The 27,684-nt window shown below is 43.7% G+C and overlaps 1 pseudogene; it reads right to left on the bottom strand.

The window, feature by feature from the left end:
* LOC121838120 overlaps window positions 1–26,315 on the bottom strand; it is a 132,911-nt pseudogene extending 106,596 nt beyond the window's left edge.
* Between the last annotated feature and the right edge of the window lie 1,369 nt (window positions 26,316–27,684).

The raw sequence follows: 27,684 nt of genomic DNA, 5'->3' as shown, positions 1-27,684 counted from the left end.
ATTTTTGAACCCGCAAAAAGCAGATGGGATTAATAAACTCGACCACGTGCAAAAAGTGGCTGGGAGATTTATATCTAATAATTTCAGATATGCTGTGTCTGCGTCAAGTTTACTGAAAGAAACCGATATCCAGCCATTGGAGTTTAGATAAAAAAATAAACATATCGAGAAATCTACATAATTTTATTAATGTAAGTATAATGCCAGTAGTGATAGCTACATCGAATTTTAAACAAAAGTTTCGGCTAGACTAAATCATACTAGAACTATTAAACAATATACAATTAAGCATTCATAATTACTTACAGCGCGACTGGGACAAGGACAGACAGAGGAGAAACACAGAAACACAGGACAAGCGCTGAACTAGCAACTGATTCTATTGAAAAGAAAAGACATCTGATGCTGCTGCTGCTCGTGCAGGCATGCCCCTCCGTGGCCCTGGCGCTTCTTCTTTCACTCAATGCGAAACCGGCCAAGTTATCCGAGATCCAAAAAGCCGATCTCGCTCTTCATCAAAGTCACTGTGGGCTGGCTCACACACGAGGATCCGGTTTTTGTTATGTGGTACGTCTCCATCATTTCTCGGGGTAGTTTGTGGTTGTGTCGAAACATCACTGTAGTCTTGTTGAACAGGGGTTGGCATCCGCAATCCCGGCAATGCATCGCGAGATGCGTGTGAGCGGTTCCTTTCATAGAACTGTGGTGTTCTCGTAGTCTTGTGTTGAGGCAACGCCCAGTCTGTCCTATGTAGGCACGCCCGCAGGAAAACGGAATCTTGTAGACCACGCCTTCTATGCAGGCGACAAACTGCATTCCGTGTTTGATGCTGCAGCCGCTGTGAGACTTAGCATCGTTATTTCTCGCGCGTTTGTTGACTGCGGAGCACACAGAGCTGGCCTTGTGTGCTCTGTGTGCTCTGTGTGCGGAGCACACAGAGCTTGTGTGCTCTGTGAGCTTGTCTAACGAAACGGTAATCCTTCCGTCACTTGGTGTTTCTCTTGAGGCAGTCGCTTCTGCCACGAGAAAGTGTTCGTAAGCATATCACACCAAAGCAATATGTACCAACCCTGCTATGGCTCACAGATGCAAGCCGCAGTATTCTTTAAATAAAAAAAAAACATTATCATAGCGTTTAGCCACTGTTAGCATTGCGCCTGCTTCACGGGTAGTAAGTAACTTTGGCGCGTCGCCGAGTTTCCCACGAGCTTCAAGTCGTTCTAAAAAGAGTTAATTTAGTAGTTTTAAATGACGCTCAGTAAGTTATTAATTGGGACCATGTGTCTATTTTTTTAATTCAAAGGTTTAATAACAAACTTTAATTAATTAGCAGATTTATTGAGAAAAAGTAGCCATCCACATAATGTCCCCCAGGCCATATATCCAGTGATTTCCCAATACACCCCCTGAGGGAAGTGTACATCCCCCTTGTTTTTTTTTAAGACATCCCCTTACTTCGCAACGAATCCTCTATTTTCAATGCCCCCCTAACCCTCTCCCCTAAAAATTGAGACACTCCCCCCCCCCCCCCTTATTTGAATTCCTGGGAAAACCCCTGCGTATAACTCACTCGCACAAACCGCATAAGTATAGCATTTATGGCTTTGTTTAAACAAATCTGTAAAGAATAAAAAAAAAAAAAACACGCTGGGTTTATAAATATTTACGATCGAAATTGTATATAGGCTGGGAATTTTAAGATTTCATGTGTTAAGAAGCGAGTGACAAGTTGTTGCAATAGATTACCGTTCGGAATTGCTTCCGCACCGGCCGTTCTCCAGCGCAGGGTCGAGTCCATTTTAAAAGATCTCCAGGGAGTTCAGGTCAACCTGGACGACGTGCTGGTGGCCGAGAAGCAAGGCGATTCAACGCTGCGGCAAGTGCTACAGAGGCTGCGGAGCACGGGTCTAGCCGAACAGTGACAAATGTAAGTTTCGTCAGAAAAAGGTCAACTACCTGGGACACAAAATTGATGCATCGAGGCTTCATCCGAAGGAAGAGAATCTGGAAGCGGTCATGCGAGTTCCTAGACCACAAAATGTTTCGGAACAAAGGTCTTCTCTCTGTCTTATAATGTATTACAGCAAGTTCCTGTCAAACATGTCGACCCTGTTACCAAAGAAGCAGAACAGCTTTGAAAAACGCAAATTCCCTTGCTCACTTTTATCCCAGCAAGCCTCTTAGGGTAGAAAGCGACGCATCGCCTTACGGCATTGGGGCGGTATTGTCAATAAAAAAAAAAGTGAATATCGACCAATTGGGTTTCGTTCAGGCACTTTATCCGTGGCCGAGCGGAGTTAGGCTCCCCTCGATAGAGAGGTGCTGGCGCTTGTTTTTGGGGTGACGAAGTTTCGACAGTCCTTGCTGGGCGCCATTTCACGTTGGCCACCGCTTACAAGCCGTTAATTGGCCTTTTTTTCTCCAGATCGGCCAATTCCATCGATGGCCGCCGCTCGCATATAACAACTTTCTTACGATTTCGTGTATCGAAAGAGACTCAGAACCTGACTGCGGATGCTGTCAGTCGTGCCCAGCAGAAGAGGACTCGTCCACCGCGGAGCTGCCAGAGTGCGTCCTTCTGATGGAGCAGCTCGATGAAAACTTCGTTTCGACGGCGGACCTGCAGCAGCTGACAACTCAAAACCACGACTTAAGACAAGTCTAGATATGGATTCAGAGTAACTCCTGGCCTTAGAAGAATCATAACGGGTAAGTAAACCTAAGGCCATACCTGGAAAGGCGAAACAACCTAACCACCGTGCACGGGTTGGTGTATTGGGGGTCGCGAGTTGTGATATCACAGAGAGTTCAGAAGACTGTACTTGCTCTCCTGCATGAAAGCCACCGCGCCGGATTCGCCATGAAGGCGTTAGCTAGGCCCATTATATGGTACCCCGAAATTGACTATGATTTGGAACGTTAGATCCGTCAATGCCCGAAATGTGCCCAAGTTGCTCCGGTCCCACCGACAAGAGATCCTGTTCCGTGTCCGAAGACAAACGAGAAGGGATCCAGAGTACACGTGGACATCACCGGCCCAGTAGACGGGTTCATATTGCTGGTTGTCGTAGACTCCCACAATAAGTAGATCGAAGCAGTTCCGCTCAAGTGCACGTTATGGGAATCCGTGTTCAGCCAGTTCGGAATACCACGTACTGTTATTTCGGAGAATGGTCCCCAGTTCGCAAGCGCAAAGTTCCACCGATTCTGCGAGCGGAACAATATTCAACACCTCGCCCAACCTCCCTATTTCCGCCAATCAAATGGTCTCGCCGAGCGAGCTGTCTGTACGGTAGAAGAACGGCTCCTACGGCTGAGCAAGGGCAGCATAAGGACTCGACTACCGCGCTTCCTGCACGAGTATCTTCGCACGCCCGGTAAAGACGGTCATTCTCCATCTCAGCTCTTACTGGGCTACGATATACGTTCACGTTTGGACGCCTCCTTGCTTCATTATTTACACCTTGCAGTCAACCGGAAAGTAATCCTTTTTGTCCAAGACAGCCAGTGTGGTTCCGAAACTACAGCCCTGGCGACAAGTGGAGCCCCGGAATCGTCAAATCGACCAGTGGTTCCCGCCTGGTACAAGTGCACTCCCCAGAAGATGTTAAGGACCACCGGCGCCAAGACGACCAGCTGGTACGTCGTGATTGAGGGGACACAGCTCCTGAGCCGTCCGCCCCAGCACCCGGTTCCGAGGCTGCCCCACCTGAGGCCGTACCAATATCCGATGACCCGGCTCCAGTGCCCCAAAATCCACGACGATCAACGCGAAGTCACATGCCCCCATCACGTCTCTTCTACAAGGGTAGAGGAGTGTTAGGGAGCGAGTGACGCTGCACACGTTGTGGCTGCACTGCGGCTCATGCGGCTGACGGAAGCAGTTTTAATTTGTTTATAAACTTGCCACGGCGGATTCATCAAGACCGCCCGAGCTGATCGAAACAATCGGCAACGTCGAATGTACTATAACCTCGACCTCAAAATTCTTCTATACTCTGTGTCTGAGGCGATTCAGATGATGGGGTGACGAGGTATCAGAACGCGTCCGGAATACCCACCGGAGGCTTTCTCGACCTCCTCCGGCTCTACCTGAGATCCTCCCTCGTAGAGTACGAGGGGGAGATTTTCATCCAGAGGTCTGGAGTGTGCATTGGCTCCTGCCTCGCACCGATCCTTAGTGAGATCTTTCTCTTCTTCGTGGATCGTGCGGTGCGGGAGGATCTTGCTCGCTCCGGTTCTGGATGCAGGATATTCAGGTTCGTGGACGATTACCTCGTCGTTCACCCATCATCCGCCTCGGACGTCTCTGTCCTGGATGCCTTCGCTGCCAACGCTAGGGGTCTCTCCTTCACAAAAGATGATGCTAACCAGGAGAAGCTCTAATTTCTGGATCTCCGCCTCACCCCCTCCTCCCACGGCCTATGCTGGTCCTTCCAACAGCGCTCTCAAAAACCTGTCCTTCCTTTCACTAGCCATCATTCGAATACAGTAAAATCCGGCATCGTCAAATATCTTCTCTCCTCTTCCTGTAAAAAGTCCTGTCCCCACCTTATCAAGGAGAGTCTCTCGCGCCAAACGGCCAGGCTTCAGGGGGCAGGCTACCCCGCGGATCTGATTCAAAACAACATCAAAACGTTGATTGTGCAGTCCGGAAGCCGCCCCCGCAATCACCCACCCAGATCTTTCTCCTCCCGCCCTGCAGGCATTCCCTACGTGCATAACACATCCCATTGTTTGAGTGCACTTGCACACAAATTCGACACCAGGGTTCTTTTCACCTGCAAATTCAAATTGGGCGGAATGTGCAGCGCATCAACAATCCCGAACCTCCACCCTCCTGCACTGAAAAACACGCCCAGTGCTTCCGCCCCTGCGCGCGAGAAAAAGTGTACACGATCCCTCTTTCGTGCGGAGCGGAGTACATCGGTCAAACGGGCCCATGTATCAACGACCGTCTCCGCGAACACGCGAGGGAGATCAAAGGCCCGGCCGAGGATTCCGTGCATTCGGTTGTTGCCCACGCAAAAAAATGTTCCTCTTGCACACACCATTTCACCCAAACAAAAATGATAGGGGGACACCGATCTCGATTCGGAAGAGAAATAATAGAATCCGTTAGCATCAAGTCGGCGAAAACAAACCTTTCCACCCCTTCCCTTTCCCCCTCGGAGAGAGAGATTGGCTTCCTGCGAGGGTGGGGAGCCCCCCAGCCCACGCGGCACTAGAACTTAAAGGATTGTAAAAACAGTGGCAAACAAAAACAACCCCGGAGAGCCGCCCTCTCTTCTTACTTCTTCTCGCCTACTGTTCTCGCTTGAACCTCTGCTGCTCTGGTCCATCTTGCGCCTTCCCCAAGGAATTCCGATGACCCCCCCCCCCCCCTTCCCCCGCTCTCCGCCGCGCCCCCGACCGCACGAAGTGGCGCGACGTGTCATCCACGAGAGAGGCGACACAGACCAGACCACGCCGTGGACCAGACTCCCGACCGCCCGCAGTGTTCGCCCCCGCAGCGGTCTCCCTGTGTTTCTTACACCTCCCCTCATCCCCCTCCCTCTTTCCCCATCGCCTCCCCAAGTCGAGCTCTGAGCGGCGAGCCGCCCCAGTAAATCTGTAGTTGCAAGTCGAAAGCTGTGTCGTCTGTTTCGTCCTCTTGTGTGTTTCTTTCGTTTTAAGTCAATGTCGAATAAACATTCAGTCTTTTGGCAAACCAGACACGCTGCTCATGGGTTCTTTCTTCAGAGTTTACTTCATCATGTTTCCTAATTATTCTATTCACATTGCGAGCGTGAGCTCACGACTTCAAAGCATTCTCGTAAGTGTAGTGCCAATATAGATAAGTTCTGATGAATTATGAGGTATTTTTAAATTAGCGTTTTTTTTTTTTGCTTGCTCTTTTTTTAAGAAAAGCTTTCACACGGAACATTTAAAAGTATACAAAATGCTTGCCTCTTTAGCGATTTGAAACATCGACGGCTCCCTTTTATCTCAGAAGGACAGTCACATCAATTTGGATATTTTGCAATCCAGGTACTTTATGGTTGCGAGAAGGTTGTGGAAGCTAAAGCACTTCGCCGGGGCTGTCTAAGACGAGTGCCTTAAAAAAGAAAAAGATGTCCTTCAAGAAAAAAACTGGGATACTAATGTTTTTGCATCGTAATTTTTATCGAGACCTCTGAAAGGCCATTACCCCGATGACGCACTCCAGTGACAGCTTTAAAACGTTCACTTTCAGCGGAGCCCTAGAGCCGGTGCAGGCTTTAACCGGGAATATAAGTGCACTGTGAGCAAACGTCTTAAAGTCGCTGGCTCGCGTCTGATCGTTCGATAGAATGGCACTCAACCTGCCCTTCTCATCCTCAGTACATTTCTTTCTGCGTCGTAACAATAGTTGCCATCCACTGTCTATTGCTCGGGGGCGGGGCCACTGACTCCACATTTATCGAACCTGTCCGTTTGTATCCGACTCCATCTTCTGTCTTTTAGCTAGCGTCCGCTTCTCTGACACGTAACAATTTGAAAGGCGGTGGAAAGATAGGGTAGTGACTGACAGGATAAGAACAGTATAGGAAAGCTCTTTTTGATGGCTGGCCTCCGGCATGTGCTTCTTGCTTTTCTTCGCGAATTTGCGGTGCGTGCAGGCTCGGAACTCGCGTTACGCGCAAAGGTTCTCGAACGCAAGAAGCTTGCACCGAAGAAACTACGGCTGAAAGACACACCTGCCGCTCTCATCCTATCAGCAATTATATCATCAAGTAATGAAAACCAGAACCTGAGTCGGCACTCCTGTTTAGCAGCTAGCGAAGCTGAAGTTCCACGGAAGGGGAGTGCGAACAGGTGGGTCGAATCGAGTAACGTTGCGTCATTTATAGCTTTGCGGATGCAAGGAAGAGCAACGACGGCCGCTTTCTTGAGCAGTGCAGAGGCTCTAGGAGCGACACCGGGCTAATTGATTCAAACCACGATTTACTCTCGTAAACGTGGTACGGGTGTGTCGTAGCCTTTCACAATACTGTGTACAGCAAGTTCCCTATCACCACGAGAGCGGGCTGTTACTATGGCGATAGCGTCTTCGGCAACAGAAACAGCCATAGGAAGAGTCCGGCATGTTTCGGAGCAAGCTGGTCTGGACAAAAACAAACATAGGCAGCGGTCCTTCCAGTAGTATCTCTTATTTGATCATCGATTTCATGCAGTGAGACATCTGCACTACCCTGTTTTAAACAAACACGAATGACGAGCGCCGTGACCGAGATGGCTGGCATAACCGCTTTAGTAGACTCTTGCGGACTCGATCGCTACGACGTCTATAAAACTGTCATCATTGATAACGGAGACGGCCCGCATGGCAAGTTGGCAGAACGGCACGCTTGAGAACAAACCGCCACGGCATCGTTCGTAGTCCCAAACATCCTGCAAGTAAACGTTTTTTTTTTTTTTGTACCACAAAAGTGCCAGCAAAACCCGCCTGTTCACACTGGGAGCACTGTGTGTTCGATCGAAACACTGGAACCACGCTGTTGGACTGCATCTTAGTAACCGCATCTGGATCAATCATTTATATTACTTCCGCTTCTACATACTGCGAGGACACTGTACAATCGCAACCCGGTGCTGACGTGACGTCCAGTAGGGGAAGCGTTTGGCCTACATCGCGTAGCTCCCAAGACATGCTCTACCTCGACCCGTGCTGATGTTTTTACTACTTACCGCCACGGCGGAACAAAAGGCACGTACTCAAACAACAAAGTGTACTTACCAGATTATTCGATGGTAAAGGTAATCTTTGCGGGATTGTTTTGGGCTTTCTGTCAAATAAAATATCAGATCGAATCAACGGGGGTGTCCCTGCTACGAGAGCGTCCGTCACCGCCGCCTAACGAGGACGGCGAGGAGACAAGAGGGCCAACTCTAATATCGAAGTCAGGCTTTAGGTATTCAAAAAGAAGGTTCACTTACAAAAAAAAAAAAAGAAGAAAAGTGGGGGTAGAGGGGGGGGCTGCATTGGTATCTTCTATTCAGCAGTGTAGCCGGGGCAGACGACCGCATCAAGGGAGGGCAAGTCAAATGCCTTTCTAGGCCTATAGCTCGTAGACGAGCTTGGCCACGGCGTCACAGGAGACTTGATTCCGCTTTCGGCGAGGACGCACATCGCACTGCCCACCTCGTTAGTTATCAGCGAGATACTCATCTCTCTCATGTTTCTTACGTCAGCTACCCCCGACTGGAAACTGCCGCTGGCATAAAAGCGAAGCGCCAGCAGCTCTTGCACGGGCAGCGAACGAGCTGTCAGGCAGCGAAGCATGGCTACCAGCACATAGCAGGGCTTCGCACGTGGTAGGCCTCGGCAGGGGGCGGAATCGCAAAAAGGCGATGATCCACGTTTGTTTCCATTCTCCGACGGGTGCCGAGCTCATGCTGCTGCCATAAGCTTCTTCTGATAACAGCAGTTCAGAAAAAGATCGGAAGAGATATTGAACCCCTTTCGTTGGATTTTGTCTTATCCCACGAAAAACTTACGAACGTTTTGATTCAAGAACACCTAAAGTTCGTAATTTTTGCGTAAGTTATATTTACAAATTTTTGTCGTTAGGTAGTTTTGAGAATCCGGTCTCTGGTATAGAAGCACATATTTCCGGCCCTCACTATATCCACTACTTTGAGAAACGACTGGCGCCACTTACACACAGTTCGAGTGTCTAATAAACACGGACTGAGAAGAAAGTAGACAAGACAAGCGCTGAATTTCTACTAAACATGTGTAGCGTCTTGGGTTGTTCCAGACTCAAAGTTAAACTGGTTTGGAAAGGTTGCTCAGAACACTAACTTTTTATTTAGTTAAGACAGGGCCGAAGACGAGGCGCAGTCTCCGTAGCCTGGAGCCATTCCGTTGTGAAGTCTCCCTGTGCAGCCTCCCTGGTGATCTTGCGCAGTATTCTCTTATACTCTCGTGCGTAGGGTTAGCTCGTGATGGTGTGAACTGGTGAAATGGCGAGTCAATACGGCAGCCAGAGGAGATAGCAGTATCCGCAGTGCTGTGGTGAGCCATGAGGTTATTATCCAAAGTTAAGCAACCTGGAGATTGCGCGGAACTGATGCAAGCGTGCGGCAAGTTCCGCCGCCGACGCGGCACCTGAATCGGGTATCGTAATCCGATGCTTTCAGGAGTCGAGCGAGTCGAGCGGAGAAATGTTCTCTCGGGAACCGCTGTATGTTGGTGCTTGCGGGATTACATATGTATTGAAACTACGCGGAATGAAGAAATCAACCATGCTACAATCCTGAACGTTTTGTCGCTCTCCGAATTAAGCCGGGGTGCGGCGAAATTTCTGAAATAATATTGCTGAAGTCCGCATTGTTCTACATTGAAGGCGCCGGCTCGCCCGACCTTTCTAATGCCGTCCTCTTGAAATAGCCTGTCGCAGTGCGACCAGTCGCCATAAATCTCGTGGCTAAAAATGTTTCCTTACTTATTCACAATGTAACGGTATTGTTATTCACCGCTAAACTTAGCGGAGAGTTTTCCCCGATGAATTTAGCGTGCCACTACATAGGCACACGAAACACACAGAATCCACTGCGAAACCTAAACAATAGCAGCAGTCGCCGGAAAAAAAAAATAAATAATTATCCTGGTATCCGAGCTAGACATGCAATCAAACTGAGGTCATGATATCCAATCTCGCAGTCCCGTTCTTGGCCATCATCCCAGTCGGGTAATCATAGACTCTGATCTCCACGACTGAATGCCGAAAACGAAGCATAGCCTCGAATGAACAAGCGCTGAGGCACGCACCTGTAGCATCACGCAACTCCGATCCGTATCCATATTATCTGTCCCAAGCATTCCAGTCAAGCGGGCAGGTTGCGGAATCAGGGAATGTGCGCTATTCCAGTCCGGCAACAGTAATTTTCGGTACAATACAATACAATACGATGCAATAAAATACAACGATACAACACAATATAAAAACTTAATACAATATAATACAATCGTTTTTATTTGCAGAAAGAGCGGGCGCGCACAAAATTAGAACGCGTTACTCTGCTGTTTGACCTTTAGAAAATGTGAGAGGTTTCAGAAAAACGTCGATTTCGGTGTGTACACGAATATTCCTCTCTAGTTTAAGTAGAAGGCAGTGTTTTTTTTTATTTTAGAAAATCGTTTTATTTGGTCGCTCATTTTTCTAATACGAATGTTAGTTTGGTAGATAATTTTTCAGGCTGATAAAAGTTGACCCCTTTTTAATTTTTGTAGCTGATGTGTGCGGCACACCTGTGCTGCCCGTGATCATATGGTCTTCGTTTTTCTTTGCCTTTCGATGCTTCGCGAGCACTGGGCAAATATTATAATTGCAGCCAATTAAAAAAAAAAGTAATGGTGTTTGGGCGGGGCTGTCACCAGCAAGGCGCAACCACCATGCCTGAAGAGCCGACAATAGAAAATTCCATGTTATTCAGATTGAGATTAAAAACATAAGATAATTATAACAACCTTATTATGTAAGTTTTTGTTCTAAAAAAGTTGACGCAGAAAAATGTGCTGCGCCATCTAAGTTTAATTCTTCCCTTGAAACAAACTAGCCCTTAAAGGGGTAGCACAACGCCGCCCATCAGCTGCGGACTTGAACAGATCGACACGCCGCTTGTTTTTGGTTCGCCTTTCACAGTGAACTCTCAGAAACGGGGTTTTTAAGCAATTATGTTTTTCGATTTCCAAAATGGTTCAAATCAATGTGAATTACTGGAAAGGCTGCCACATCCTTTCGCAGAAAATGAACTGTCACGTGCAACAGCGTTTCGTTGGTTTGGTTCATTTAAGCGTGGATGCAACTCTCTCCCAGTGTTCCTTAAATTGCATGAGAAAGAATAGCGGGTCTGCGGAATGTCAAGAGGAATACCTCTGAAGGTTGTAGCCAGTAGCTGAAACCAATATATCTTAATATAAACCACGACTATCTAAAAAAAATTCCAGTGACTATCTTTGTTATTTCAAGGACGTTTTTGAGATAGCTTCAGTTCATACAAGCAAACATGTCAATTAAGTAACTTGAAACAAAACTAAAGAAAATAAAAATATTCTGTTCAATCAGAACGCAGGTGGTAAGGTTCAATCAGAACGCCGGTGGTAAGTTCGGATTATACCACTGAAGGTTTTTCAAAGACCAAATCACCTTCACGTTTGGTTTTTATAATATATTTGTATCCAGATTTTAAATGTACCAAAACTTAAACAGCGAAATGTTATATAGTTTGCAACGCCGTCTCATGTTCTGGTCCAAAATATCCGCAGGGGTTTTAATCATGCAAAGCCCTTGTTGTGTGATTAAATTATCCGCATGTCTTCGTGTGGGTGTGCGCGACGTTCATTCTCTTTGCATTATTGAAAAAAATTGTTAATCCGCTTGTAAGTTCCAATATGTTGGCTCTGAGCACACCGCACCTAATTTACAACGTAAATTTTTTTTTAGTTTCTCTTCGCAGTTGTTTTACCCATTTAAAGAATATATATATATTCTAAAACCTTCTTTAAAGTAAAGCTTAATTAAGCCTGCATTAGGTGTCCTTTATCAACAAGAAACTAATTTTCAAGGCTCTACAACAACTAACAATTTGGTGAAGTAACATCCTGTCGATATTTAAATGGTGAGGGATTATTGGAACAGTGCATTATCATATTAAACATCCTTACACTGGCGAGAAAAGCCCAAAAACATTCAGTATGAATGGAACCAGAGATGACAAAGGCAGTTATTATTATCTTTTTCCTGTCACTTTTGAAAGCTTTCGGCTTTGTTACCTCTAGCTGAAGCAATTAAACATTACGGTAACTCGACAAGCTCACCGGTGCTCTAAATTATTTTCTTTTTTTGTTAATTATTCACGGTGCATTTCGCTGCCGCAACTATTACTCTGTCCTTGGGCCCTAAAAATATATCGCTATAATCCCGCGAAATTGCGTGGTTACATAACAGGCATTCAAAAAGCGAAGCTTCACAGATGTGACTAATTCCCGCTTTTTCTTTCCTTCTTTTTATAATTCGGGCACTTTTGCACAAAGGCTCAGTAGTGCTTTTGTCTGCTGTTCTTAAATCCTCACCCGCTTCATGGATCAAAAGGGTATTAAGCAGTGGAACGTCAACATGCCATATTAAGCGATGGAACAACTATCGCTTTGAAGAATAATGTTTTTTTGTCCATGAGGCGATGTATACGTGTTATGGAGAGACGAATATGTGTGAATAATACGTCTGAACGAGGTACAGTAACGCAGTGTGTAGTGATGACCACGGAGTTCACGTGTATTTAGGTATTCCACGTAATTGAGCCAAGGTTAAAAAATATTTTGGGGCATTTTAGGAAGACGAAATTAAACACATAAGTTTGTTCATTGTTTGGAGCAATTCAGGCTATTATCTTGTATTTTGCCTAATTAACTGAATAATTAAGATTAATCAATTAACTTTCGAAACAAATTATAGCAAAAGTTCTAACGACGAAGTAGTAGATCATCCTCACAAACATCCAATTCAGTAACTTTTGTAACAAAAACAACCTCTAACACCTTTTTTTATTGACTTAAAAAAAGTGTTGCCAATTAAAAAAAAAAGTGACTTTTTGCGCATATGCCCATTGTACTGCAGCGCTCTCAGTCGTGGCTTGAACAAACTTGGGCTGCGTGCTGAATAGAGAACTGTTGATTGGGCGCCCTTGACAAATTCCCGTTTTTTTTTGTTTTTTTTTTCGTTTTATAATTCGGGCACTTTTTTGGAGGCCCGGAAAAAAGAACCGTGTTAGACGTTTCTTGATAAAAAACACTCATTTGGATGTTTCTGAGGACGTTCTATAACTTTGTCATTCGGAATTTCGCTCTATATAAAATATTTGGGAAGTTTATTAATTAATCTTAATTACTTAGCTAATGGGGTAAAATAAAAATAACCTGAGCTCCTCCAAACAATGTACAAACCTATTCGTTTATATCGTCTTCCTAAAATGCACCAAACTATTTTTAAACAATGATTCAATTACGTGGAATACCCTGTATAGTTCACGTGTGTTTTTTTGGAATCCAACGGTGTGAGTCCCTGAAGTCTACATGTTTATCTGACACTCAGATATTGCGATGTAGAAATCAAAATGTAATATGGCTAGTGACAAACTGCAGAGTTCCAAAAATTATTTTCAGTTTTTCATTTTAAGGTTTTCGGTTTTTAAAACTAATTATACACCTTTACACTAAATTTCGTAACCATGTGCCAAATAGCTACGTTGATATAAAATATTTTCAACACAATGTGGGGCGGTAACAAAGTAAAGGAGTTCAATGTTTGGATTCATTTTTCTCCGTTCCACTTTTTGCTGCAAATTTCATACAAAGAAATATTTTGTTCGAAGGTAAAAGTATTCTGATACAACAATCGAGATGTTTCTGAACTGAAATTTAGTGGGGAATCGGGCCACCTACTTTATTTTGTTTTACATTACAGTCCTCATTGAGAAAAAAAACTTTAAAAAAATTAGCATAGGACAGACATGTATCTTATATTTTGATGTAATCACTCGTCCTGAAATATTTACATTTGAGTGATCAAAACTAAATAGCCCGAAGTCCCACATCCCCCACTTTGTACTCAAGCAGTTAAAATGATGCTTAATAGCTTCATTTGCACATCATAGATTTCTTAACGAAGAGTGACACATTTTCTTATACAGGTATGTAAAGTTGACCTAGAGAGATGAACGTTTGCACAGTACACCTACATCTGAAGTTAAATCTCCTCTGCAAATTTTTTCCCGATCACTAGAGTAGTTCAGAAGTTTAACCTCTAGCCAGTGTCCCCCCTTAAGGCCCGTTCACGCACTAAAAACGGAGTAGGACCGGCTCAGAAAATATTGGTTTTGAAGTGTCTTGCGATATTTTGGGACCAGTTCCGCACCAGCGCATCCGATCCTAAGCCGTTGCAAGAGGCTTAAAAATCAGTCTTGTCTCAGTCGGTCCTACTCGGTTGCAAGTGTGTGAACTGACCTTTAGGGAACAGCCGATCCCAGCAATATTTGGTTAGAGCGGATACAATTCGGCTGGTAGGCCAATAAGAGAAGAAGCTAAAGTGTGTCAGCGCAGGACCCTGTAAATGCAAATAGACGAGGGAATCCATCCGTAGGCCTTTAAGTTTTTCGTATTCCCGTTTGTAAAACGCACACCGTGTTTCTCCCCGTATGTCACTTTCTCTCGTTCTTCATCCCTCTTTTCCTTTTATTCCTCCGTGCCCTCCTTTTTCGCACGAATCTCTAAACGCGAATTCAAGATGCAACATTTTCTTGCCTCTACTTATACTTTCTCTTTTTGCGCGACATGTATAGCGTTTCTCAAGCAGAAGAAACATTCGAGCGTATCCCTTCGAGCTGGCGGTTCCGAGGCAGCCATAATCCCTGCGTGCGAATAAAACGAAATAAAATAGCGAATTTTGAAATCCGAAACTTTGTGAATCCGAATCGATGAAACATCGGAATAGATTCTGGCGCCTGCACCCACTTAAGACAAAAAAAAGAAAAAAAGGAAAGAGAACTGCTAAAACAGTGCGTAAAAAACGTGTTTTTTTCTTTCTCACATTTGTCACTTTTTGTTTTAACTTAAAGCTTTCGAAATAAGATGGAATCGTTTCCCTTAAAGTCAACCGTTTAAGGAAAAAAAAAAAGAACAAAAAAAAAAAGTCCAAAATAGACGTTGGAAAATTCCGAGCGGTTACGACGTCTAGAGATGCGCAATCTCCAAGTGGACATGTGCACTCCACCACATTTTACGATGGACGGCACAGTATGCTACGAGCCGATTGAGCCAAGCCAATACCATGTGAGTGCAGCACGAGCTCCGGGAGGAACGCAGCGACTCGCTGGACGCCTGGTCACGCAACACATTTACGACGCTTTAATTGGCTTAGGTGGCTCGTAGCTTTTGCTGCGATCCTTCGTAAAGCGGTACAGTAGAAAAGGCGAGGAAAGTGAATATCCAGTTTGCTGGACGAACAAGACCGCAAGGGGTAGACGCCTAAAAATGTCGAAAGTGATAAAAAAAAATAAAAAAAAAATATCAGCAGAATGACACAAGCCCTGTTTTTCAAACTGAGGAATACAACGTACGAAATGTATGAACCTTTTCAAGTTTGCGGCTGAAATTTTGGAAAAACGAGACGTCTCGTCAAGGGGATCAGAATGGAGAGGGTGGAGAATGACATTAAAGAAATAAAGTGCATGCGATGAAAAGTAAAGCATGTTGTAGCGAGTACTGAATTATGTTTTCGCGGTTGTCTTACAAGATTTATTATAAAGTAATGCGGGTATTTTGTTTTAACTCAAATTTAAATTAGGCACACAGGTACAACATTTGAGGGGCACAAACCATGCTGGATTATTAACGTGAACGCAAACGTACGCAACGACGTTTTTATAAATAAAATTACGTTCCTTACGTCTCGTGGAGGGGAAAAAGAACAACTAAGCGAATTTCATTTGAATCGAATAAGCACGAAAACGGAAACGGTTTGAAAACTATAACAACCGATAGTTGAAGCTTTGTAGGTTTCTATGTTGTATTACCGATATACCGGTTCAGGCGAAAGTTCAACCATTATTCTCCAAAAATACTTGCACCCAAAACAAAAACAAATATTTGTAATTACACCGACAGAGGACGCGTATTAATTACGCCAGACACACGTCGCCATCGTCATAGTTTCATTGCCTTAAAAACTGGTCGCGAAAGCCTACGAAGCAAACTCGCATGAGAACCGTCCGCCAGATTGTTCCAATTCTTTTACCCCAACGCTATAGCTCTCAAGAGGTGAATAAATAGCGCTGAATTCCTATGGACAATATAGATTCAAGCACAACGCTGGAGAGGATTCCTTCCCTAAAGTCGGGAATGAAATTACATATATTTTAGCAATCTTTTCGGGCACATAATCAATACTTATTCAAGTCCTACCGGGTTATACTATCTAATGTTCCGTGAGTTGTGAGGTTTACTCCTAAAGCGTTTTTATGAATAGGTGACGGTGTTTTAATAATAACTTTATTTTCCAAATGAATTGGAGGGACAGAAGGGGAAAAGCCTCCAGTGGATGCTTGACGGGCCCGAAGTCCCATACAATGACCGGCGCAGCAGCACAAGAAAAAAAAGAAAAAAAAGAAAGCGCACACACGCATATACATAAGAAAGAAAAAAAAAAAAAACTTCATCAGAAGTATTATAAACACTACACAGTAGACACAGTTGTAGCCCTAAAAATAACCTTATACTGTTCAAACAAACAAGTAGATAATAGGTAATATAGTAGGCATCGATGAAGAATCACAAGCGCTAACAGAATAAACGCAAATCTTTAGTTGATATGGAGTCTAAACAAATTTCGTTGCCGGCGAGGTAGTTGAGCAATTTAGCTATAGTGCAACGTAGAGTTTGTGTACCATAGTTTGTCTTACAGCCGGTAACCTTCCAATATCCCATGTGTCGGGTTAAATAGTCGTGATCGTTCGGCACTAACTCGAATAAATCTGACAAGAAACGCGTTTTTTTTTTTTTTTGTTCTCGAGTTATAAGGTGATGCATAATCAATAGTCATAGAGGTTAAATATTTTTAGCATTCTGAACTTTTGAAACAAATTCTCACTATGGTAATCATAAGGCACATCGCAAAAAATTATCAATATTCGTTTTTGCAATAAATATAGTTTCTGCAAGTTTGTGAACGTCTTGTTACTCCAAACGAAGCTACAGTAATTTAAATGGGGCTGAAACAGGGCATTATATATTAATAGTTTCACGTTAACGGGTAGGGAAGAGCTGTGACGGTATGTTAGTCCTCTAACACGTGACAGTTTTGTGGCTAAGTGTTCAATGTGGTTATCCGATGACATTCGTTCTGAAAAGAATACTCCGAGCGTTTTAAAAGTGCTGACGATTTCTGTGGGGACGGAGTTCAATACGATGTCTCGCATTATTATTACACTCTTGTTTTTTGGCCGAAAAAATTTGGCTTTTGTTTTCTCGGTATTAATGTTCAGACCATTATCTCGTGACCAGGCCTATAATTTAGACAGTGTTAAATTGGTGACATCAATAGGTTCATCGCTGCTTGTGACGGAAAAAATATGCTGCTGTCATCAGCATATATTACAAATTTTGCCGATGGCTTTATATCGACAATATCAATTATATAGATGTTAAAAAGAAATGGTCCAAGTATACTCCCCTGTGGGACGCCAGCCGTAACTGGTTTGATATCAGATGAATATTTACCAATGGAAACATACTGATTACGAGGGTGTAAATAGGAGCTCAAAAGCGATGAAGGCAAACCGCGAATACAATATAAATCAAGTTTACGAAGTAATATATTGTGATTTATGTAGTCAAATGCTTTTATAAAGTCGATAAATACACCCAGAACCAGCTTTCTTTCATCGAAGTTTTTCAGAATGATTTTTTTTTACTCCAGCAGTACTAACTCAGTTCATATATATTTTTTCTAAACCCAAACTGTACGGAAGTTAGCAAATTGTGTTTATCTGAAAACTGTACTAAACGAGCCTGTATATTTTTTCTAATGATTTTGAAAAAACGGGAAGAAGAGAAATAGGTCGATAGTTACTGAGAATATTCTTATCTCCCTTCTTATGCAAAACAGATACTTTCGCTCTTGGCATTCCGGCAGGAAAAACTGCAGTTGTTAGAGATAAATTGAAAATGTAACACACACATGGTGTTAATATGTCGACAACATACTTTATCGGTCTAATTTGTAAATCATCGCAGTCACAACAACTGCTATTTTAACTGCATAAAAACAGAATACACCTCAGAATCTCTGACAGGTTCCAGAAAAATTTAATGGTTATTTCGAAAGTCTATGTAGTTACAAGATTCATCGGCATTGCTGCTGTCACTAACCAAGTTTCCAAAGTAGTCGCTGAAAGTATTGGCTAGGGAACATCCAGTCAAAGACACTCCTTCGTGAACGATCTTTTCAATATGCTGTTGTGCTGAACCGCTAGCTGTTAGAGAGTTTAACATCCGCCAGACTTGATCCACATGAGCAGACTGTTTCTGGAAAACGTTAGTGTAATAAAGAGCCTTAGCATTTCTTAGTAACTTTGTTAATTGCTTCCGGTATGATTTAAACCTTGAAACCTGTAATGGATCTCTCGTTTTGATAAATTTCTGATATAGCAAGTTTTTTATACGTATTTTATCAAGCAAGTCCGGAGTTATCCATGGCTTCCTGATTTTCTTTCCGACGTTTTTATTGATCTGTAAGGAAAGCGTCGTTTATAAATGGTTTTAATTGTATTTAGAAAGCTATCATAGGCAATGTTGGCATCATCGGCAATAAAAATTGAATCCCAATCAGTTTCATAAATGTCCCGTCTGAAAGCATCCAGACTGTCTGGTGTTATGCTCTAAACCAAAAATTATTCACTGCTATTAGCTTCATTTTATAAGCGCGTATTTATGCACATAAATATTGGAAGGTGATCGCTTATATTGCATGTTAGCGTTCCAGCTTTAATTTTATCTGTTGCAAAATTTGTAATAAACAGGTCAATCAGTGTTTCAGAGTGCACCGTCACAATTGTTGACGACTTTAATACATTGAGGCATCCATTTGTGTTGATCAGTATATCCATTTGTTGCCTAGGACCGTTATCTTTCAACATATCAATATTAAAATCTCCTCTCCAGAACGAGATCATATTTATTCTCATTAATGAAAAGCAGGAATTTCTCCAAAAATTAAAAAAAAAAGTCACCAGTTCTGCCATCCGGCGGTCGATATAACACACTTATGACAGTATTTCCTGCTCTCAAAGAAAGCACCTCATAGTCCGCAGTGACACGGGAGTAGTCTTTTAAAAGTTGAGAATGCATTGCCTCTTTTAGGAGTAAACACACACCCCTCCCCCCCCCCCCCCCCTCGACGAGTTGTGCGGTTCATGAAATAACTGGAGTACGACGACAGCTTCAGCACGTCAACATCACTTGTATACCATGTTTCAGTGATCATAATTACATCAAAGGAAAATTTTAACTGTGGAAAAAATATTTCCAGACTCAAAGTTTTATTTCTAGCGGACTGTGCGTTAACGTGTAAACATTTTAGCAAACCTTTACCTTTACAACCTATATTCGTTTGTAGATCATTCGGAAGCAAACAATCATGAAAAGCCATCGTTAGGAATTAGCGACACGTTATCGTCGTGATGAAAAGGCTTACTCCTGTTTCTGCAATTCACTTACTGATCTAATCAACACCGCTCAATCCCCGACCTTCCGCCTCAAGAGAAATTTTCCATTTCCATGCCATACGAACTGATACGATTTTTCCTTTGCCCACTCCTTTGTTGTCCAGAGTAGCTCCTTGATTTGCTTAGTCATGTTTTCTAGCGAGTAGCTAGCTCAGCCATTGATCGCGAGTACCTTGCTGGGAGAACCTTAAGATTATTCCTGGTACTTTGTCTGGTTTCGAGGGTAATCTGTGGATAGCCGCAATATCACCTGTTTCCAGTGGGGGTACATCTAGCATCTTTGCTACGATGTTGACTTTGGCAAGTAAGTTCTCATTTTCTGCAAATGGAACGCCATGGATCTCAAGATTCAAACGCCTGCTACGCCATTCCAGTTCGTTTACTTCATTTCTAAACGTTTTTACCTCCTCAATAGAGCCAGCCTCCGTTTCCTCGATCTTCTGCATGCGCATATTTCGTTCCTTCATGTCACTGTTCTGACTCTTCACGCGTGCGAGCAGCTGTTTGTACTGCGCAGACATCATTTGAATAGAGCTTTCAATGCCAATTAGTGTTTCGCTAAGGACCAGAATGCTGTCGAGTTTCTGATTTATTGCTGCTAGAATTAATGGCACATTGCGTTCTTGTTCTTTTGTTTCCCTTCACTTTTGATTGCCACACGCCATCATGCAGGTTTGACACCGTCAAGTTTTGCGGAGATACCCTTTTGCTCTGTATTCAGTCTTCGAAACGCCCTAACATGCCCTTAGATGTTAATGGTAACTGCAGTCCATACATGAAACAAAACAGTCATCATCATCAAGTGCTTCGTTGCACACTAGGCAGATATTCGCGTCCTCGTTCATCGGATTAAAACGAAAGCAGATATTGTGACATACGCGAACTCTCACACAATATGATACCATATGGCAGCAGCAGCAGCAGCAGCATCGGTAAAGTGCACGGAACGCAGCAAAATAAACAGAAACCAACCTGTGTAGTACGAAGAACGTTTAGATGCAGTGTACACCCCGTGCTGTCGCCGCCGCCAATAAACACAGCCGTCTTCCGAACGTCCTTTTCTTCGATGCTTGGGGTGACGTCGTAGGCGTGCACCCAATCAGGATGCGGAGCATATTGAACTTGATAGTAGTATCAAACAGTCGGCTACTGGGATGACCCAGCAACGATGTTAGCAGCGAGACCCTTGGGGCCGGCCCGTTGAAAACCTGTGTAGTACAAAGAAGGTTTCGATGTGGTGTGCACCCCGTGCGACCGCCGCTGCCGTTAAATCCCAAGCGTTAGAGCGGTGATATATTTATAAAACTGTAAACCGAGGAAAAAGTGCAGATACTATTACGTATTTCTCGCATACCTGCGCGTTCAAAGATTCGTATATTCTGCTTATTAGTGCAGCTCAACATAAGCGTTTCTTGATAACAAACCTCCCGGCTTTCTTGATAATTATTAACGTAATCCTCACGCCAATCCCTCACACTCAAAAATTGTCTGTGCATCCACTTTCCCTAAGAGTCTTCGCCTTACTCACTCACTCTGCTCTATATTAAGTAAACCCTATGCAGACCATTCGGCATATGTGTATAGTCCATTTATTTGGCAACCCTTATACAATACCCCTCCGGGGGGCTTTATGGGAATAAAATTAAGCGAAAAGTAAATCAAGGAGATTGACTGTGCGAGTCTTCTGCAGAAAAGCGAACGCATTAAATGTGGGGTCCCGAGGATCCCACATTTGAGCAAGTATTACCTTTCGCACGGTGCACTAGCTGCGGCACACTGTCGTGATCGAGAATAAAGAAGGTAACCTATACTAATAATAATAATAATGTTTATTTTCCACCTTAAGGTGGTGGCGATCAGGGAAAAAAGCTGTCAGGTACAGCTTGACGGGTCCCTGACCGCCTACAGAGAGGAGCAACAGAGCCGGGAAAAAACTATATTCAAAATGAAACAAAAAGAAAAAAAAATTGTAGAATGATTGTCGCTATCACACATTTTAAAACAAATTTTAGAATTTTCCCCCTTTTTTACATTGAGGCAGGACAGACAGCAGAGATAAAATTATGCAAAAACTAGTCACAAAGATTACAAAGAAAGAAAGCTGCTAGAGAAAAAGGATGATTTTACTTCTCTTAGGAATAACTTATCCCAGTCTATACTTTTAGTCAGATACGAATTGAGTAGATTGGGGAGACTGTATTTAAGCATTTGTTTGCCATAGTTTGTTCTTGGTGCAGCCACCTCCCTACATTCAGCACCTGGGGTAGGGTATTTATGAACATTTTGTTATAAGTGTCCAAGATCTGTTAAAAAGTTATGTCTAAGTTGCTCTACCTATAATCATATAATGTATGCACGTTTACGACGCGAAATTTCTGAAATAAGCCAGCGGTGTGAAAATCATACGAGACGGCAGCTATAGCCCTCAGTGCTTTTTTTTTTGCAATATATGTAACTTTTCTAGGTTTGTTAAAGTTGTTGTTCCCCAAACTAAATGGCAATAATTTAAGTGAGAATAAAATAGAGAATTATATATTAATAATTTAACGCTTGTTAATAAAATATAACGATGACGATTTAACATGCCCACAATTTGGGATAGCTTTGGCATAAGAGAGTTTATATGACTTTCCCACGACATATTTTCAGAAAACGTGACACCTAAGAGTTTAAAACAATTCACAATTTCGACTTTGACTGAATTCAAAACTATGTCCCTGGTAATAGTAACGAGTTTATTTTTAGGACGAAAAATCACCGCTTTGGTTTTATTTACATTTATTTGTAATGCGTTGTAATGACTCCACGTTTGTAACCCAGACAGGGCCAGATTTGCTATATCGAATACCAGATCAGGATCATCTGCAGAAAACAGTATGTTTGTGTCATCAGCATAGTTTACAAATTTTGCGCTTACATTAATATTGACTATATCATTCACGTACATGTTAAAGAGGAAGGGGCCCAATATACTACCTTGTGGTACACCAGAAAGAATGGGTTTTATAGTGGAGGAATTCCCATTGATATAAACATACTGCGCTCGATGCTCCAGATACGATCTTATCAGCTGTAAAGCGTGCCCTCGAATTCCATAATTATCTAATTTCGATAGTAAAGTTTTATGATTGAGGCAGTCAAACGCCTTGGTAAAATCTATAAAGACTCCAAGAACCATATTTTTGTTTTCAAAGCTTTGTAAAATGAATTCTTTTAAAACAAGTAAGGCAGATTCAGTCGACTTGTGTTTTATAAATCCATACTGCGATGGAGTTATCAAGTTATACTTATTTGAAAATTTAATCAAACGCGTATGAAGAACTTTTTCGAGCGCCTTGGAAAACACTGGTAATATTGAAATTGGCCTGTAGTTTCTCATTTCATTTACATTTCCTTTTTTATGCAATACTGAAACTTTGGGAATCCGCATTTGCTTAGAAAAAATTCCAGTAGATAAAGAGACATTAAGTATATGAGTTATTACAGGTGCAAACAATGAATAACATGTTTTACCGGACTTATCTGGATTCCATCGACGTCACAGCTAGAACTATTTTTAAGCTGAAGAAACACGCTTATAATTTCTGGTTCGACGACGGGATCTAAAAATATCGAGTCACTGTTTCGTTTATCATTTAAAACCAAAGGAGTTTCGGTTTCAGTAGTACCCAAAATATTTACAAAATGTTCGTTAAAAGCATTTGCCAGTGAACGCCCAGTAAGTTCAGTACCATTGCACAAAACTTTTTTTAATTGAACTGAAGGGGCGATTACGATAAAGAAGATAATTTAGTTGCTTCTACATGATGTCAGGGCTTCCTTGTGCGGCCTTGAACAAATGAAAACGATAATGCGTTCTGACGCGCTTTAGTTCTTTTGTCAGGTTGTTGCGATAGTATTTAAATATTTTAAGGTCTTTCTGGCCCTTGGATTTTATGAATTTACCATATAAAGCATTTTTTATCTTAATTTTGCAGAGCAACTCTCTCGTTATCCAAAGATTCTTTATGGGCTTGTTTGTTTTAATAGAATTGAAAGGAAAATATGTCTTATACAGTCCAAATGCTGGATGTTTCACTATATCGCCTGCGTAAAGACGCCATTCGCATTTTTCTTAGAGTAATAAAAGGTGCGTTGCTGAACGTTTATGCTTAATACTACGACTGATAATTATTCAAGACGGATTATTGCTAGCAGCGAAAAATGGTGTGTAACGTCCCAAAATACTAGCTCTGATCCTAGGGTTTGTTGTGTTTTATTAAAAGTAATTATAACTGAACCACAAGAGTGCTTCCTGCACTCGCAGGTCAGATATGAAAAATCCCGCATCTCCTCTGGATTTAATTATATTGCCATTACTGTCATCACGTAACATCTAAATAACTGCAATGTCTCATATGGCTGCGGTTGAATAGTTAGCTGTGGACCGAATGACTCGTTAAATCTGCAGACACCAGCCGCCCCTTCAGCCTAACTTCCAGCTGTATAAACAAACACAAAACAAATTGTTGTGTGTGTCATAATGTAAAACAGCGCAAACAAACACGGACGAAGGAGAAGAAACACGCAGACGGGACAAGCGCTGACTCGCAACTGAAACTTTATTACTTGAAAAAGGAAAAAAAAAAGAAAATAGGATAAAAACACACACACCAGGAAGACCCCAAATCAGCACTCTCACTCAGAGATGTACTTGTCAGCCCCTTCCCCTATCAGCGCCAACACATCACCGCGTGGCCAACTTTCATCCTCTCGCGCATAAATTCAAATTCTTTTTGTGAAAGCGTTATTGAGGCCTCACTCACACACCGATCCCCCAGAGTGACAATGTGAAAGGCATCGAGCACTTCTCTCGCCAATCTATCTTTTTTTCGTCCTAAAACTGCAGTGTCAGGGAAGGACAGTTTACACTTGCATAAATTGCAGTGCAACGAGAGGTGCCCTCCAACCGTGGCACTAAGGAAGTAGTTATGCTCTCTAAGCCGATCGTTTAAACAACGTCCTGTCTGCCCGACGTAACACTTATTACACGAGAGGGGGATCTTATAAATAACCCCTCACAGCATCTCACGAACGGTTTCGCATGTTTCTTTCTGCACTCTCTTTTTGGGTGCCCTTCCGCTCTTGCTTCAATCCTAGAGCAGACCTGTTTAAGTCTGAGGGGGGCTGAAAAGACCACCGGTATGTTATATCGATTCCGACCTTCTTTAGACTATGGGAGATTTTGTAGATAGACGGGATCACTACAGTCCTTTTCTTTTCTACGCTGGGCTTATCCGCCTGGGATCCTTTAGTCCGCTTCAATAATGCACTTGCAACGTCAGACAGTAACGCCGGTGGAAACCCCGCTGCTCGTAACCTTTGCGCCTGTCTCAAAGCTCTCAGAAAGCGTATGAGGGCACAATTTTTTCAAGGCTGCACCCAAGCAGGAGAGTGCTATGCCCCTCTTAATCAGTTTTGAATGAGCCGACCTGTAATCCAGAAGGCCCTTCATAGATCGCGGAGAGTAGCACCAACACATGTGACCCTTGCTGGAGCGGAGGGAGAGGTCAAGGTACTGGAGAACCCCTCATTTAGGTACCTCCACAGTAAACCTGAGCCCTCCGCCACACTCCGCAAAAACTGCCATCACCTCATCCACAGACGTCCCAGTCACGCCCCCTCCGTCACAGTCCTCATGAAACACTAAAAAGTCATCGACGTATCTGACTACCTTGGTGTTGCATAGAGACCTCTCTATATCACGGTCTACTTCCGCCAAGAAAATGTCACTTAAAATGGGAGCCACAGTCGAATTTATGCAAACTCCCGCTTTTTACAGAAAGCACCAATCACGCCACCCTACCACCGCCTATAGCAGGTAGAACTGCAGCAGTTCCAGAAAGCTATCCAGCGTTATACCAGTTGAGTTCCTGAAGGAAAGTTCCCCGTCAGACTCGATGCACGCTTTTACTGAAGACATTAGTCGGTCATGGGGGAGGAAGTAGAAAAGGTCCTCCACATCCACGCTGAACACACCACACCCCCTGGTATCATACACTTTCAGAAAATCCGCAAGCTCCTCGCAGTTCGACACCCGAAATGGGTCTCAGATGCTTAAGGACGACAACTTTCCTTGAAGGTAAGTTGACACCTGTCGTTGCCATGTCTCTTTTTCAGTGACTATAGCTCTAAATGGTCAAGCTTCTTTGTGGATCTTGGCGGTAAAGAATACCTCTAGGTGCAGCTTCTCCGGCTTCCCTATTCTTTTCGCCAACTGGGTGAGAGCCAGGCGCTCACACATTTCCTTCGCTCTGTCCCTGGTTTTCTTCAAGTGAACTTTCACGCCCCTAAAATTCTTCTCCAGCGCTTTAATCGCTTTCTCGTTGAACACGCCCCCTGGCAAAACCACAAAGGACCCTTCTTTGTCCGACTGCACAACTCTCTGCATGGGTTCCACCATGAAATCAACCAGGGGCCCAATTGGATCCCCCCTTCCTCTTCCTCTCGTGCATAGGAGTGCATCCGCGCATTCTGCAACACACCGCGGGCGCTCTGCTTCCAAGGCTTTTTTCGCAACTGTTTTCCCCAAGGACACCAACTCGGATGGGATCAAACGAGGTTCATAGCATAATGTGGGACCCAGCCCCAAAGGCTTACCCAATTCTGGGGGAACCTGGACATTACCTAAGTTGATGAAGGTGGCAGTCAAAGGTGCTGCCTTTTCCTTCTTCTTTATCAGCCCCTGCCGGACTCCCTGCCACAGGAACTCAGTCACGTATCCCGCAGTCTTGCTCAAGTCCGCGAAGAATCTCCGTTGACGTTCAGCACTTCCTCCGGCGCGAAAACATGGCACTCTCAGGCCGTCTCTGTAGAATCTTTCCTGGCGCCAGCACTCAGAACGAAGCACACGACATATCCTTCTCGCATGTCCCGGAGACGGGGCAAGCATTTCACATACACCCAACACCTCCGCCGGGTACGTGCCTTGCCTTATATGCCATGAGGCCACCCTTGCACTGCACACACATTGTGTAATCAAATATACTAACACGTACGGGTTACTAAATGGAACGTTAGAACTGACAGAGAAAGAGCCCGATGCAGAAGAAATAAACTGAATTAATGTCGAGAGTTGGGTTAGTTGGTATTCGTTGATCATAATGTAAGAACAGCGCAAACAAACACGGACGAAGGAGAAGAAACACGGAGACGGGACAAGCGCTGACTCGCAACTGAAACTTTATTTCTTGAAAAAGGAAAAATGTGTATGTCTATACAGCCAGAAGTTAGTCTGCCTCATAGGTGTCCGGTGTCTCATCTGTAGATGACCAATTTAGCCAGTGCAGTACAAATGCTAGCCTGGCGTCTTTAACGTGCACCACGCAGTAGCGGTACATGACCGTACGCCGGTAGGATGCTCACCCAGATGGAAACGGGCAGGGGCGGGGATTGAGCCCAGGAGCCCCGGGACAGTGCAAGCGAGAGCTTTCGCTCCACGTGCTCCGAGCTGGTGCGCGCTAGCCCACTCGGCCACCGATCTCCCGGGTCCCAACACAGCATTATATTTAAAACCTTACTTGTCCCATTAAGCGAAAAAGCGGCGTTGCTGTGCCCGAAACATGGCCATAAAAATTCGTCATGAAGCACGCGCCGCTCAATCGTGTACATAAGGATGACACTGTCCTTTGCGTCGTCCTTGAGGTCGTCCTAGAGGTCGTCCTAGAGGTCGTCCTAGACGTCGTCCTCTAGGCGTCGTCCTTGCGGTTGGGGAGCTTTGCGCCGCCAAGTTTGGACACATTACCCCAGTCACAAGCGGAAGGACTTAACCAGAGGGGAGCTTGCAGCTGTGAGAACTACATTTACTTTCTCCGCACAAGCAGTGAGCGAGCATACCACATGATATATATTTGTTTCTCAGATTGTGTAGCACGGTATGGTCACAAAATCGAAATACCTCAAGAGCTGCGCTCTAATGTCGCCTTAGAGGGATTTATAAACATTTTTTTTAATATGCAACAACTGGAATAGAGAGCTAGTAAGTTTATAACAAGGGAGAAAACCAGGACAACAATGGTGCTATTGATTGTACTCCAAAAAACTTAGACAAGGATTTTTTTCTGAAACCGTGAATTAAATTCTGAAAAAAAAAAGTGTCACTTTAAAACATTGCGAGCTAAAACTGATCGCCTTCATCGTGCTTTGCCCAAGACATAAGAAAGGGCACTTTAGTTGCAATATTGAAGCCCGGCATAAAAACTTGCCAGACGCAAAATTTCAAATCCTCCGCGACGAATGCAAAAACATGTTATAGAAAGAAAATACAAAATGAAAATTTAGTAGGGAGGCAGTGAGGCTGAACGAAAGCCCATTGAGCTCTGAGAAGCGGCGGCGGCGGAG

Source organism: Ixodes scapularis, unplaced genomic scaffold (genome assembly GCF_016920785.2).
Source record: "Ixodes scapularis isolate PalLabHiFi unplaced genomic scaffold, ASM1692078v2 PGA_scaffold5__190_contigs__length_132052651, whole genome shotgun sequence".
Taxonomy (NCBI): Eukaryota; Metazoa; Arthropoda; class Arachnida; order Ixodida; family Ixodidae; genus Ixodes; species Ixodes scapularis.
The sequence above is the reverse complement of the archived record's forward strand: the minus strand, read 5'-3'. Positions and strand labels throughout refer to the sequence as shown.